A 14,126-nucleotide genomic window follows, 5' to 3' on the forward strand; every position below is an offset into this window, starting at 1 on the left:
TTTACTGATTGCCACCCCAATTCGTGTACCATACCCATTGCAGTCTCTCCCCTATCGCGCGATAATACAAAACGAGCTTCCCTTCTTTGAACCTTTTCGATGTCCTCCGTCAATCCTGTCTGATGCGAATCTCACAGCGAACATCAGCGCTCCATAAGAGGGTGGACAAACGCAATCTAAGTATTACTTTTGAATACATTATGGGAAAGGCAGTGATCAATGTCTTACAAATATTTACTGTTAAAAACAATCTTGATCACGATTTATTTATCAAGGTGACCGGTTTCGACCACTACTGTGGCCATCTTCAGACCATTGAGTAGGAACCTCCTTCTGTCGGAGAATCACTATTCTCCAACAGAAAGAGGTTCCTACTCAATGGTCTGTGGTCATCTTCAGGCCATTGAGTAGGAACCTCTTTCTGTTGGAGAATCACTAGTCTCCAACAGAAAGAGGTTCCTACTCAGTGGTCTGAAGATGACCACAGTAGTGCTCGAAAACGGTCACGTTGAAAAATAAATCGTGATCAAGACCGTTTTTAATAGTAAAAAAAAGCAATCTAAGTAGTCTTTTCAGTAGTCCTGTTACTTTTTCTAAGCTTTCTGCCAATAAATCGTCGTCTTTGGGTTGCTTTCCTCGCAGTATTATCTACGTGATCGTTCCAGTTTAAGTTACCCTTGATTGTAATCCCTAAGTATTTAGTTGGGTGTACGGCCTTTAGACTCATGTGATTTATTGTGTAACTGAAATTTAGCGTATCCTTTTTAGTGCTCGTGAATATGATTTCACACTTTTCATGATTTACAGTCAATTGACACTTTTTGCACCCTACAAAAACCTTGTCTTAACTATTTTACAATTCGTTTTGCTCATCTGATGACTTTACATGAAGGTAAAAGCAGCATCATCTGCAAACAGTCTAAAAGGACTGTTACATTGTCTCCTAAATCGTTTATGTAGAGCAGGAACAGCAGAGCGCCTATAACAGTTCCATGAGTAACCCCAGATATTACTTTTGTTTTACCCGATTATCCGTCAGTTATTACGAACTGTGACCTTTCTGACAGAAAATCACGAATCCAGCCACACAGACGATTATTTATAGCTACTTGTGAGTCTTCAGTCCGGAGCCTTGTTTGATTCAGCTCTCGATACAGTAGAGTTGATGTCCTTGTAAAGTATAACATTTGTAGTTTCCTTTTGCTTTCAGGCGTTCACAGTACCAACATAACAAGGCCATGTTGGGGGGTATTACTGGGCCACATCACTTAGTCATCCGGACTGTTGCCCCTCCAACAACTGAAAAGGAACCAACGTTAGTCTGCCCTCGCTTTAGTATCCTTCAGTTTCAAAGGTCAGGTATTGCTGAGACACGCAAGACGCCCCACTGTGCACTGTGGCGAGATCCTAATTCCGATTTATATTTAAAGAAATAAAAATTAATTTGACTGATGAGTAACTTAGAGGTAGGCGTCATCGGAGTAGTGAAGCAACTTAAATCACTTAATAAAAGCAAGTCTTCCAGTCTAGATTGTATATCAGTTAGGTCCCTTTCAGAGTAAACTGATGCAATAGTTCCATATTTAACAATCACGTACAACCGCTCGCTCGCCGAATGATCCATACCCAAAGATTGGAAAGTTGCACTGGTGACACCAGTATTCAAGAAAGGCAATAGGAGTAACCCACTGAATCACAGGCCCGTATCATTGACATCGATACGCAGAAGGATTTTGGAATATCTATTGTGTTCGAACATTATGAATTTCCTCGAAGAGCACGGACTATTGACACCTAGCCAACACGGATTTAGAAAATATCGTTCATGTGAAACACAACTAGCTCTTTACCCAAATGAAGTGTTGAGTGCTAGCGACATGGGATTTCAAATTGATTCCGTTTTTCTAGATTTCCATAAGTCTTCTGACACTGTACCTCACAAGTGGCTTGTAACCAAATTGCTTGCTTATGGAATATTGTCTAAGTTATGTGACTGGATTCGTGGTTTCCTGTCAGAGAGGTCACAGTTCGTAGTAACTGACGGAAGGTCATTAAGTAAAACAGAAGTGATTCCTGGCGTTCCCCAATGTAGTGTTATAGGCCCACTGCTGTTTCTTATCTATACTCATGCTCATAAATGAAGGATAATGCTGATAAACGGTGAAACAACGCTCTGGTGGGTGGTTTACGGGTTTGAATCACCTCGGGTTATGACCATGCGGTGCATCTGAGCTGCGGTCGTCGCACGGTGGCGCTGGCAGCAGTCCACATACGGAGAGGTGTGTTGGTGTATGTCAGAGTACGGTGCAGCGAGTAAGTGTGCAGATGTTTTCAGACGTGGTAATGGTGACTGTGTGCTGAAAATGGCTCAAAGAACACATATGGATGACGTTATGAGGGGTAGAATACTAGGGCTACTGGAGGCTGTTCAAACACAGCAGGTCGTAGCACTGGCCCTCCGTCTGCCACAAAGTGTGATCTCAAGATTATGGCAACGATTCCAGCAGGCAGGAAACGTGTCCAGGCGCTACAATACGGGACGTCCACAGTGTACAACTCCACAGGAAGACCGAGATCTCACCATCAGTGCCCGCAGACGGCAACGGAGTACTGCTGGTAGCCTTGCTCGGGACCTTACCGCAACCACTGGAACACTTGTCTCCAGACAAACAGTCTACAGACGACTGAACAGACTTGGTTTATTAGCCCCGAGACCTGCAAGGTGCATTCCACTTGACCAGGATAGCCCTTAAAGCCTGGTGTCAAGAACACAGTACGTGGTCATTAGAACAGTGGTCCGCTGGCCGCAGTGGCCGAGCGGTTCTAGGCGCTTCAGTCTGGAATCGCGCGACCGCTACAGGCGCAGGTTCGAATCCTGCCTCGGGCGTAGATGTGTATGATGTCCTTAGGTTAGTTAGGTTTAAGTATTTCTAAGTTCTAGGGGACTGATGACTTCAGATGTTAAGTCCCATAGCGCTCAGAGCTATTTTGAACAATTGTCCCAGGCTACGTTCACGGACGAGTCCAGGTATAGTCTGAGCAGTGATTCTCGCAGGGGTTTTCATCTGGCGTGAACCAGGAACCAGATACCAATCCCTTAATGTCCTTGAAAGGGACCGGTTTGGAGGTCATGGTTTGATGGTGTGGGGTGGGATTACGATTGGTGCACGTACACCCCTGCATATCTTTGACAGAGGAACTATAACAGGTCAGGTGTATCGGGACGTCATTTTGCACCCTTTTCAGGGGTGCAGTGGGTCTCACCTTCCTCCTGATGGATGACAACGCACGGCCCCAATAAGCTGCCATCGTGGAGGAATACCTTGAAACAGAAGATATTAGGTGAATGGAGTGGCCTGCCTGTTCTCCAGACCTAAACCCCATCGAGCATGTCTGGGATGCTCTCTGTCGACGTATCGCTGCACGTCTTTAAACCCCTAGGACACTTCAGGAGCTCCGACAGGGACTGGTGTAAGAATAGGAGGCTATATCCCAGCAGCTGCTCGACCACCTGATCCAGAATCTGCCAACCCGTTGTGCGGCCTGTGTACTTGTGAATGGTGATCATATCTCATATTGATGTCGGGATACATGCGCAGGAAACAGAGGAGTTTTCTAGCGCATGTGCTTCGGGACGGTTTTCTCAACTTATCACTAAAACCGTGGAATTAGAGATCTGGGCCATGCGTGCTTCCTATGTGGCTATGCTATTAGCGCCAGTTTTGTGTAGTGCCACATTGTGTGGCACCACATCCTGCAATTACCCTTAATTTATGAGCATGAGTGTATATAAACGATTTAGGAGACTATCTGAGCAGGCATCTTAGGTTGTTGGCAGATGATGCTGTCCTTTATCGTCTAGTAAAGTCATCAGAAAATCAACACCAATTGCAAAACGATTCATGTAAGATATCTGCATGGTGCAAAAATTGGAAATTGTCCCTAAATAATGAAAAATGTGAGGACATCCACATGAGTGCTAAAAGTAATCCGTTAAGCTTCGGTTACCCTCTAAATAAATCAAATCTAAGGCTGTAAATGTTACTAAATACCTAGGAATTGCAATTACGAACAACTTAAACTGGAAGGAACACATAGCAAATGTTGTAGGGGAGGCTAACCAAAGACTACGTTTTATTGATAGGACACTTAGAAAATGTAACAGACTTGCTAAAGAGACTGCCTACACTACGCTTGTCTGCCTTCTTTTCGAGTACTGCTGCGCGGTGTGGGATCCTTTCTGGATAGGATTAACTGCGTGCATCGAGAAAGTTTAGCACTTGTGGTGTTATCGAGAGATAGGGCAGAGTGTGTTACGGGCGTGATACAAGAGTTAGGGCGGAAACCATTAAAACAAAGGCGTTTTTCGTTGCAGCGGGATCTTCTTCCGAAATTTCAGTCATCAACTTTCTCCTCTGAAAGCGAAAATATTTTGTTAATGCCGACCTATATAGGGAGAAACGATCATCGCAATAAAATAAGGAAAATCAGAGCCCGCGCGGGAAGATACAGGTGTTGGTTTTTTTCCGCGCGCTGTTCGAGGGTGGAGTAATAAATAATTTGTGTGAAGGTGGTTGGATGAAGCCTCTGCGAGGCACTTAATTGTGATTTTCGGAATATCCATGTACGTATAGTTGTAGATGTAAATGTAGATACCATATTTTTGAGTAGTCCTAAATTCAGTGTTGAGGTAGTTCCTCTAATAAGGTCCCGGTCGGTTCCGTCTGTTGGTGAGATGCAAGTCGATCTGAAATGATCACTCATTGGACGAGGTATTGTAATGCAGCCCACACAGCAGTTAATTTCTAATTAGTATTCTGGTCTCTGGTGACATCGACTGGACGTTAAGAAGCAACAAAAGAGGAAGAGGTGATAATGATTACACCGCCAGGCGAAGTGAAATCCGAGGAATCGCCAGCAAGGGTTTTTCGTCCTCCTGAAGGAGCACTCTGTTAGGCACGTATAATTGCGCTGGCTGCTGTTGTGGTTTTTTCTGGCACGTCTGGGCCGCGCTCGGGCACAACTAATACTGGACGGGGTGCGGGTCCCGGCGGCCGTTTTTGTGCGCATTGCGCGGCGTGTCGGCGCTGGCGCCAGGAATTTGGCGGCCGTGCGTCAGCATTAGGGCCCGCGGCATTCCTGTGCACGGGCCGCGTGTGGGAGCCCGCCTGCCGCCGAAGAGGCTTTTGTGCGGCCCAAAGGGTCGCCACCGTCGAGAGTGCCGCTTCAGAAAAAGAAACGAGCGCCGGACAGGTGGGAGCTGACGAGGAAATAAGAGAAACGCTAGTGGCTGGGACCATCCAAAATTCTGCGAAAACCTCGGCCGCCGCGCCAGTACAGTCAGGAATGTTGGAGCAGGGAGCCTCGTCCACTTCGAAGTCACTGGGGTCAAGAGCGCTAGCCTTTATTTGACAAATACACTAATGGCCATTAAAATTGCTACACCACGAAGATAACGTGCTACAGACGCGAAATTTAACCGATATGAAGAAGATGCTGTGATATGCAAATGATTAGCTTTTCAGAGCTTTCACACAAGGTTGGCGCTGGTGGCGACACCTACAACGTGCTGACATGACCGATTTCTCATACACAAACAGCAGTTGACCGGCGTTGCCAGATGAAATGTTGTTGTGATGCCTCGTGTAAGGTGAAGAAATGCTTACCATCACTTTTCCGACTTTGATAAAGGTCACATTGTAGCCTATCACGATTGAAGTATGTCGTATCGCGACATTACTGCTAGCGTTGGTCGAGATCCAATGACTGGTAGCAGAATATGGAATCGGTGGGTTCAGGAGGGTAATACGGAACGCCGTGCTGGATCCCAACGGCCTCGTATCACTAGCAGTCGAGATGACAGGCATCTTATCCACATGGCTATAATGGATCGTGTAGCCACGTCTCGACCCCTGAGTCAACAAATGGGGATGTTTGCAAGTTAACCATCTTCACGAACAGTTCGACGACGTTTGCAGCAACATGGACTATCAGCTCGGAGACCATGGCTGCAGGTACCCTTGACGCTGCATCACAAGCAGGAGCGCCTGCGATGGTGTACTCAACGACGAACCTGGGTGCATGAATAGCAAAACGTCATTTTTTTTGGATGAATCCAGGTTCTGTTTACAGTATCATGATGGTCGCATCTGTGTTTGACGACATCGCGGTGAACGCACATTGGAAGCGTGTATTCTTTCTCACGATACTGGCGTATCACCCGGCATAATGGTATGAGGTGCCATTGGTTACCCGTCTCGGTAACATCTTGTTCGCATTGACGGCACTTTGAACAGTGAAGCTACTTTCAGATATGTTACGACCCGTGGCTCTACCCTTTATTCGATCCCTGCGAAACCCTACATTTCAGCAGGATAATGCACGATTGCATGTTGCAGGTCCTGTATGCGACTTTCTGGATACAGAAAATGTTCGATTGCTGCCCTGGCCAGGACATTCTCAAGATCTCTCACCAATTGAAAACGTCTGGTCAATGGTGGCCGAGCAACTGGCTCGTGACAATACGCCAGCCACTACTCTTGATGAACTGTGGTATCGTGTTGAAGCTCCGTGGGCAGCTGTACCTGTACATGCCATCCAAGCTCTGTTTGATTCAATGTCCAGGCGTATCAAGGCCGTTCTTGCGGCCAGAGGTTACTGTTCTGGGTACTGATTTCTCAGGATCTATGCACCCAATATGCGCGAAAGTGTAATCTCATGTCAGTTCTAGTATAATATATTTGTCCAATGAATACCCATTTATTATCTGCATTTCTTGCTGGTGCAGCAACTTTAATGGCCAGTTATGTATGATGAAAATATCGGGCTGTTCCTTTTGTTTAGTAAATAATTATAGCAAATGAAATAATGCTATACCAACAGCCATTATATTGATATTGTCTTACTGTAGAACCAGTTCCGACGTTCCGATCAAGTCATCTTCAGGCCTGCCGCATGAATGACACCAACTATCACTCGTGCATGTATAAGACAACGCACCAATACTCATACCTGGTTCCTAGGTCATGAAGTTCGGATACCTTTAGAACCAGATATGTGCATTGGTCCCGTGTGTTTTACATACACATGCACATGCTCACGAAATTCAAATGTCTACGGAAACAGATACTCGTATTAGCACCTTGGCTCACACGCGCACGAGTTTGATGTCATTCGCGCGACATGCCTGAACATATGACTACAGCGGCGAAACTGTTGTCTACTAAAACAACATCAATTTACCGTATGTTGGTATAGTATTATTGCATTTCTTCGACCAGCCGTTGTCCCAAGCTCCTGAACCCAGGATCTCCCAGTTTTCCCCTAAAGTGATTCCACCATGACCAGACACGTTTTGAAATCGACTGCCCCCTTGACTATTCCTTGCATTACGGTCTTTACTTACACTACCTACCATAAGTTTGGAAACACTGCGCTCCAAGATGGAAGTCTGCTGTGTGAGTTATTGGTTTGAACACAGAGTATTATGCTCAAATAACCTTCAATAATGATACAGTATTGTACAGACAATTATTGTCCATATACATACAGGTTGGTATTGGTCAGTTTTGTATAAAGGGGCTTTACCTGTCCAAGCAGTTCTACTAAACACACCAGGTGGCGCCAATAGACGGCACGAATGTATACAGGTACGTTGTTTATAGCTCTGTTGTATAAAGACAGACACACCGCGAAAGAAGAGAGTACACACAGAGAAGTAATTGAAAAGGCCCCAAAGTGCCAGATTCCTTATGATTCACGGGTAAAGATAATCATTTTGCACCAAGAAGGTAGTAGTGGCCCACAAATATCAAATAAACTGAAGATTTCCATCAGAAAAGCTGTCAAAACCATGCACCGGCATCGGGATATAGGCTCCTGTGATGATCGTCCTCGTTCAGTAGCTCCCAGGAAAATATCAGAACGCCAGAAAAGGTTTTGGTAATACCAGTAAATGTAATAGATTCAAAACTGAATTTACTGGTGAACTAAATACAGCCGGCCGCGGTGGTCTCGCGGTTCTAGGCGCGCAGTCCGGAATCGTGCGACTGCTACGGTCGCAGGTTCGAATCTTGCCTCGGGCATGGATGTGTGTGATGTCCTTAGGTTAGTTAGGTTTAAGTAGTTCTAAGTTCTGGGGGACTGATGACCATAGCAGTTGAGTCCCATAGTGCTCAGTGCCATTTGAACCATTTTTTGGAACTAAATACAACTAGGGATACACCAGTTGTGAGGTATGTATATTATTTTGGTCACTCTGTAAATTCTGTCTCTTATGTAAATATCTATATGCATTGCTCACACAAAGCAAAACCATGAATCTGAACAAGCTTTGACTATTGCTACAATAAGTTTGTGTTGCTACATCGCCCCTGCCTGAGAGCGCAGGCAACGTTACACGCATACTAAGATGAGCAGTGTTGAGTAGCAGATTTATGTTGAAGAATTGTCAAGAAATTTTTATAAGTGTGAAATGAGATTAATGGAAGTGTAGTATGAATACTTTTGGTGCAATTATGGAGAGAAACTTAGGAGATTATTTGTGAGCTTTTCTGGAAAGCTGAGAGATTGAGGTTAGCACACAAGCAAGTTGCATGGTTTAGCGTTATTGAGATTGTAGTAAAGAGTATGATATAGTAGAATTGTTATATGGATTGCTCTGATAGGAAGATGAGATACCCCTAGTTTAAAATTATTTTTTAAAGTCATGTCATGTAAATACTGTTGTGAAAATTCCGATGGTTTTTAAAGCATTATATTTTAAATAGAGGGTTTCATTTCAATTTTGTCAGAAGTCATTTCTTACCAGTTAACATTCTCACACTTTCTTATAGTTTATTATGTACGTAGGCATGTTGCACTTTGTGGTACGGAATTTTCAGTCGTAGTTTTTAACATCGCTTTGCTGCTATATGCTGCGCGCTGCTGTCGAGGAATCTGCAAAAATGTTTGTCAAGACGCGATGCAAGTGAAGATACATTTTACGACCAGGAATTTCTGTGTATGTTCAGTTGCGCATTTATTTCAGAGATCGGGTTACTTTCAGTGTGGCGTTGCATTTTTATAGGAACAGTTAGCGTCAAGTTTGTAGAACAGTGTTGAGCAAATCATAATAGGTGTTTGTGTCATTCAGAGTTTTGCAGAGTATACAAGTTTAAGTTAAGAATTAGTTCGTCGCGTTAACATTTTTGAGAAGTTTTGGTGGAGAGTTTAGAAAGATTCACCCAATTAAAGAGGAACAGACAAGCGGATAAGTCAATGAATTAACAGTGTGACGGCCATTCTCCAGTGACATGCCGAGACATCTGATTTGACTCTGAATGGGAAAATGTCTGTCTTACAGCAGTACAACGACCTGAAACATACGTCCCGCTTGTGTGAGAACTATGTATCATCGCTAGAAGTTCAGAAAATTTTGAAGAACAGGGAATTGCCTCCTCAGTCTTTTGGGGTAACCCAATTGAGCTGCAATGGGATGAGTTGGACAGGAGGATCCGAAAACAGGGAATAATGAGTGGGACACACTTGTGGGAGGCTCCGCAGGAAGAATGGCGACTAATTAGAACTGAAACCTTGGCAAAACTGACCCATCGCTTGTCGAGAGTACGCAAGGCAGTGATTAAAGCAAAGGGTGGCTTTTCGGAGAGGTCTAAAATTTAGTTGTTGCATTTACCTATGTGTTGTCTGACTTTAATAAACATTTAGAATACAATAAAATGCAATTTTATAATGTATTTCCTTTCTACTACTCCAAATCACTAGGTATTTCCAAACTTAAGGAGGGTAGTCAATGGGCATCAATGTTGCTTTTACATGCTTAATAATGTGAGCTGTACGTCTTCCACTAGTGTGTCAGCTCCGGTTCTCTTGGAATCCAGCAATGCATTTACTTGCTCTATTTGCCATCAATTCGCCCAGCTTCATGTAGCACTCACCTTCATTTCATTTTCATCTTCTTCTTCTTTGACTTCCCGCTTTTTCCTTCCAGTAGTCTCGGTTACTAGAACCGAAAGCTGTTCAGCCGTTCTCATCCATTGGCGTGCGATGGAGGGTACACTGTGCCACTGCAAGATATTTTCTTTCTTGTTCTACTCGCAAAGAGAGCGAGGGAAAAACGACTATCTATATGCCTCCGTGTGAGCCCTAATTTCTCGTACTTTATCTTCATCGTCCTTATGGGAAATGTATGTTGGCGGCAACAGAATCATTCTGCAGTCAGCTTAAAATACCGCTTCCCTATGCAGAAAGAACGTCGCTTTTTTCTAGTGATTACGATTTGAGTTCCCGAAACATCTCGTAACACTTGCGTGTTGTTGGAAGGTATTAGTAACAAATCTAGCAGCCCGCCTCTGAATTGATTCGATGTCTTCCTGTAAGACGAACTGGTGCGGATCCCAAACAGTCTAGCGATACTCAAGTCGCACTAGTGTCCTATATTCGATAACCTTTAAAGATGTGGCCACGTCGGGATACAGGGTAACGACATTGCTGATAAAGCTGCCAAGGAAGCATGTTGGGAAGGTGCTGTCCATCAATGTCCCATCCCGTTGCACGCCATTATCTCATTTTCTGACAGATGCATTATGCGTCAGTGGGAGACTGAATGGTTACAGGTATCAGACAACAAACTGCGATCACTCAAACCGACCACAAAAGCTTGGAGAACTTCGTGTCAGCCTCGCCGCTGGAAGGAGGTTTTGCTTACCGGACTGCGTATTGGGCATAGCCCTTTCACACATAGCTTCCTCCTCCGGGGGGAGAACCCACCTTTCTGTGAAGTTTGTGGTGTGCCGCTTTCAGTTCAGCATATTGTGGCTACGTGTGTCCTGTATACTGATAAAAGGGTAGCCCTTGGTCTCTCACGCGTCCGTCGGCCGTCGTAATTTAATTATATATATATATATATATATATATATATATATATATATATATATATATATATATATATATATATATATATATTTGGTCATCAGTCTACTGACTGGTTTGATGCGGCCCGCCACGAATTCCTTTCCTGTGCTAACCTCTTCATCTCAGAGTAGTTCTTGCAAACTACGTCCTCAATTATTTGCTTGACGTATTCCAATCTCTGTCTTCCTATACAGTTTTTGCCCTCTACAGCTCCCTCTAGTACCATGGAAGTCATTCCCTCGTGTCTTAGCAGATGTCCTATCATCCTGTCCCTTCTCCTTATCAGTGTTTTCCATATATCCCTTTCCTCTCCGATTCTGCGTAGAACCTCCTCATTCCTTACCTTATCAGTCCACCTAATTTTCAACATTCGCCTATAGCACCACATCTCAAATGCTTCGATTCTCTTCTGTTCCGGTATTCCCACAGTCCATGTCTCACTACCATACAATCCTGTACTCCAGACGTACATCCTCAGAAATGTCTTCCTCAAATTCAGGCCGGTATTTGACGTTAGTAGACTTCTCTTGGTCAAAAATGCCTTTTTTGCCATAGCGAGTCTGCTTTTGATGTCCTCCTTGTTCCGTCCGTCATTGGTTATTTTACTGCCTAGGTAGCAGAATTTCTTAACTTCATTGACTTCGTGACCATCAATCCTGATGTTAAGTTTCTCGCTGTTCTCATTTCTACTACTTCTCATTACCTTCGTCTTTCTCCGATTTACTCTCAAACCATACTGTGTACTCATTAGACTGTTCATTACGTTCAGCAGATAATTTAATTCTTCTTCACTTTCACTCAGGATAGCAATGTCATCAGCGAATCGTATCATTGATATCCTTTCACCTTGTATTTTAATTCCACTCCTGAACCTTTCTTTTATTTCCATCATTGCTTCCTCGATGTACAGATTGAAGAGTAGGGGCGAAAGGCTACAGCCTTGTCTTACTCCCTTCTTAATATGAGCACTTCGTTCTTGATCGTCCACTCTTATTATTCCCTCTTGGTTGTTGTACATATTATATATGTTTCCAGAGTGAGATTTTTTACTCCGCAGCGGAGTGTGCGCTGATATGAAACTTCCTGGCAGGTTAAAACTGTGTGCCCGACCGAGACTCGAACTCGGGACCTTTGCCTTCGCGGGCAAGTGCTCTACCACCTGAGCTACCGAAGCACGACTCACGGCCGCTACTCACAGCTTTACTTCCGCGAGTATCTCGTCTCCTACCTTCCACACTTTACAGAAGCTCTTCTGCGAACCTTGCAGAACTAGCACTCCTGGAAGAAAGGATATAGCGGAGACATGGCTTAGCCACGGCTGCGGGATGTTTCCAGAATGAGATTTTTACTCTGCAGCGGAGTGTGCGCTGATATGAAACTTCCTGGCAGATTAAAACTGTGTGCCCGACCGAGACTCGAACTCAGGACCTTTGCCTTTTGCGGGCAAGTGTTCTACCATCTGAGCTACCGAAGCGCGACTCACTCCCGGTACTCACAGCTTTACTTCCGCTAGTATCTCGTCTCCTACAACTGCATTCCAGTCGCCCAAGACTATTAGATTTTCGTCCCCCTTTACATATTGCATTACCCTTTCAATATCCTCATACACTTTCTCTATCTGTTCATCTTCAGTTTGCGACGTCAGCATATATACTTGAACTATCGTAGTCGGTGTTGGTCTGCTGTCGTTTCTGATTAGAACAACCCGGTCACTGAACTGTTCACAGTAACACACCCTCTGCCCTACCCTCCTATTCATAACGAATCCTACACCTGTTATACCATTTTCTGCTGCTGTTGATATTACCCAATACTCATCTGACCAGAAATCCTTGTCTTCCTTCCACTTCACTTCACTGACCCCTACTATATCTAGATTGAGCCTTTGCATTTCCCTTTTCAGATTTTCTAGTTTCCTTACCTCGTTCAAGCTTCTGACATTCAACGCCCCGACTCCTAGAACATTATCCTTTCGTTGATTATTCAATCTTTTTCTCATGGTAACCTCCCCTTGGCAGTCCCCTCCCGGAGATCCGAATGAGGGACTATTCCGGAATCTTTTGCCAATGGAGAGATCATCATGACACTTCTTCAACTACAGGCCACATGTCCTGTGGATACACGTTACGTGTCTTTAATGCAGTGGTTTTCATTGCCTTTTGCATCCTCATGTCGTTGATCATTGCTGATTCTTCCGCCTTTAGGGGCAATTTCCCACCCCCAGGACAAGAGAGTGCCCTGAACCTCTATCCGCTCCTCCGCCCTCTTTGACAAGGCCGTTGGCAGAATGAGGCTGACTTCTTAGGCCGGAAGTCTTCGGCCGCCAATGCTGATTATTTATCAAAATTTAGGCAGTTGCTGGGATCGAACCCGGGACCGAAGACGTTTTGATTCTGAATCAAAGATGCTACCCCTTTTTTTTCTGAAAATAAAACTTTTCAATCGAGGGAAGACTTGAACCTAGGACCTCTCATCCCGCAGCTGCTCACGCTAACCCCTTTTTTTTTACTTTTTATTACCAAATTTTTTTTATTACAGAGGGCAGCTAACCCTCGTTTTTCATCTTTTTTATTTTTTTGACATTTTCTGTGCTTTTTGAAACCCCTTTATTAAAATGGAACTTAAAAAAACCAAGTGCCACCGCCACTTTTCATCCTATAACAAAAAAAAAAAAATCTCGTCCACTTCAGGCGCTGGCTCCTGACTAAACCTACCCCAGAGAGCTGCCTATATACCAGGGCGAATATGTGAAATCAAGGTTAGGGCTATCCTTACAAACAAAACAAAATCTTCCTTTTTCTGAATTTTATTTTTATTTTTATTGTTGTTATGTTATTATTATTATTTGTTTTTGTTTAGTTTTTTTGTGTAATTGATCAGAGGCCTTCTGCGCCCCGCTGGTAATATGTTGAGTCACGTCTTCTCGAAATTGATATGTTCTGTTCAATTGTTCAGAAATGTTCATTGGTTCAAACAGGAAACGTTCTTCTCTCTTGGCTTAACACATTCCAGGTGCGAGGCGGGTCGTGGAAAGCACTCCCCAGGAAGTTCGAGAAAAATCGTCTGTATTTTGGGTGACGGACAACGACATAATGACGGTCTTTGAGGTTTGTCCAAAAATCGAGTACAGAGCCTACAGTTTGTCCAAATAGGTAGTGAATGGCATGTCCGCGAATCCAATTCACAGCATTGGTCTTTGTCCGAGGAAAATATTC

Source organism: Schistocerca gregaria, chromosome 4, assembly GCF_023897955.1.
Source record: "Schistocerca gregaria isolate iqSchGreg1 chromosome 4, iqSchGreg1.2, whole genome shotgun sequence".
In the NCBI taxonomy this organism is placed as follows: Eukaryota; Metazoa; Arthropoda; class Insecta; order Orthoptera; family Acrididae; genus Schistocerca; species Schistocerca gregaria.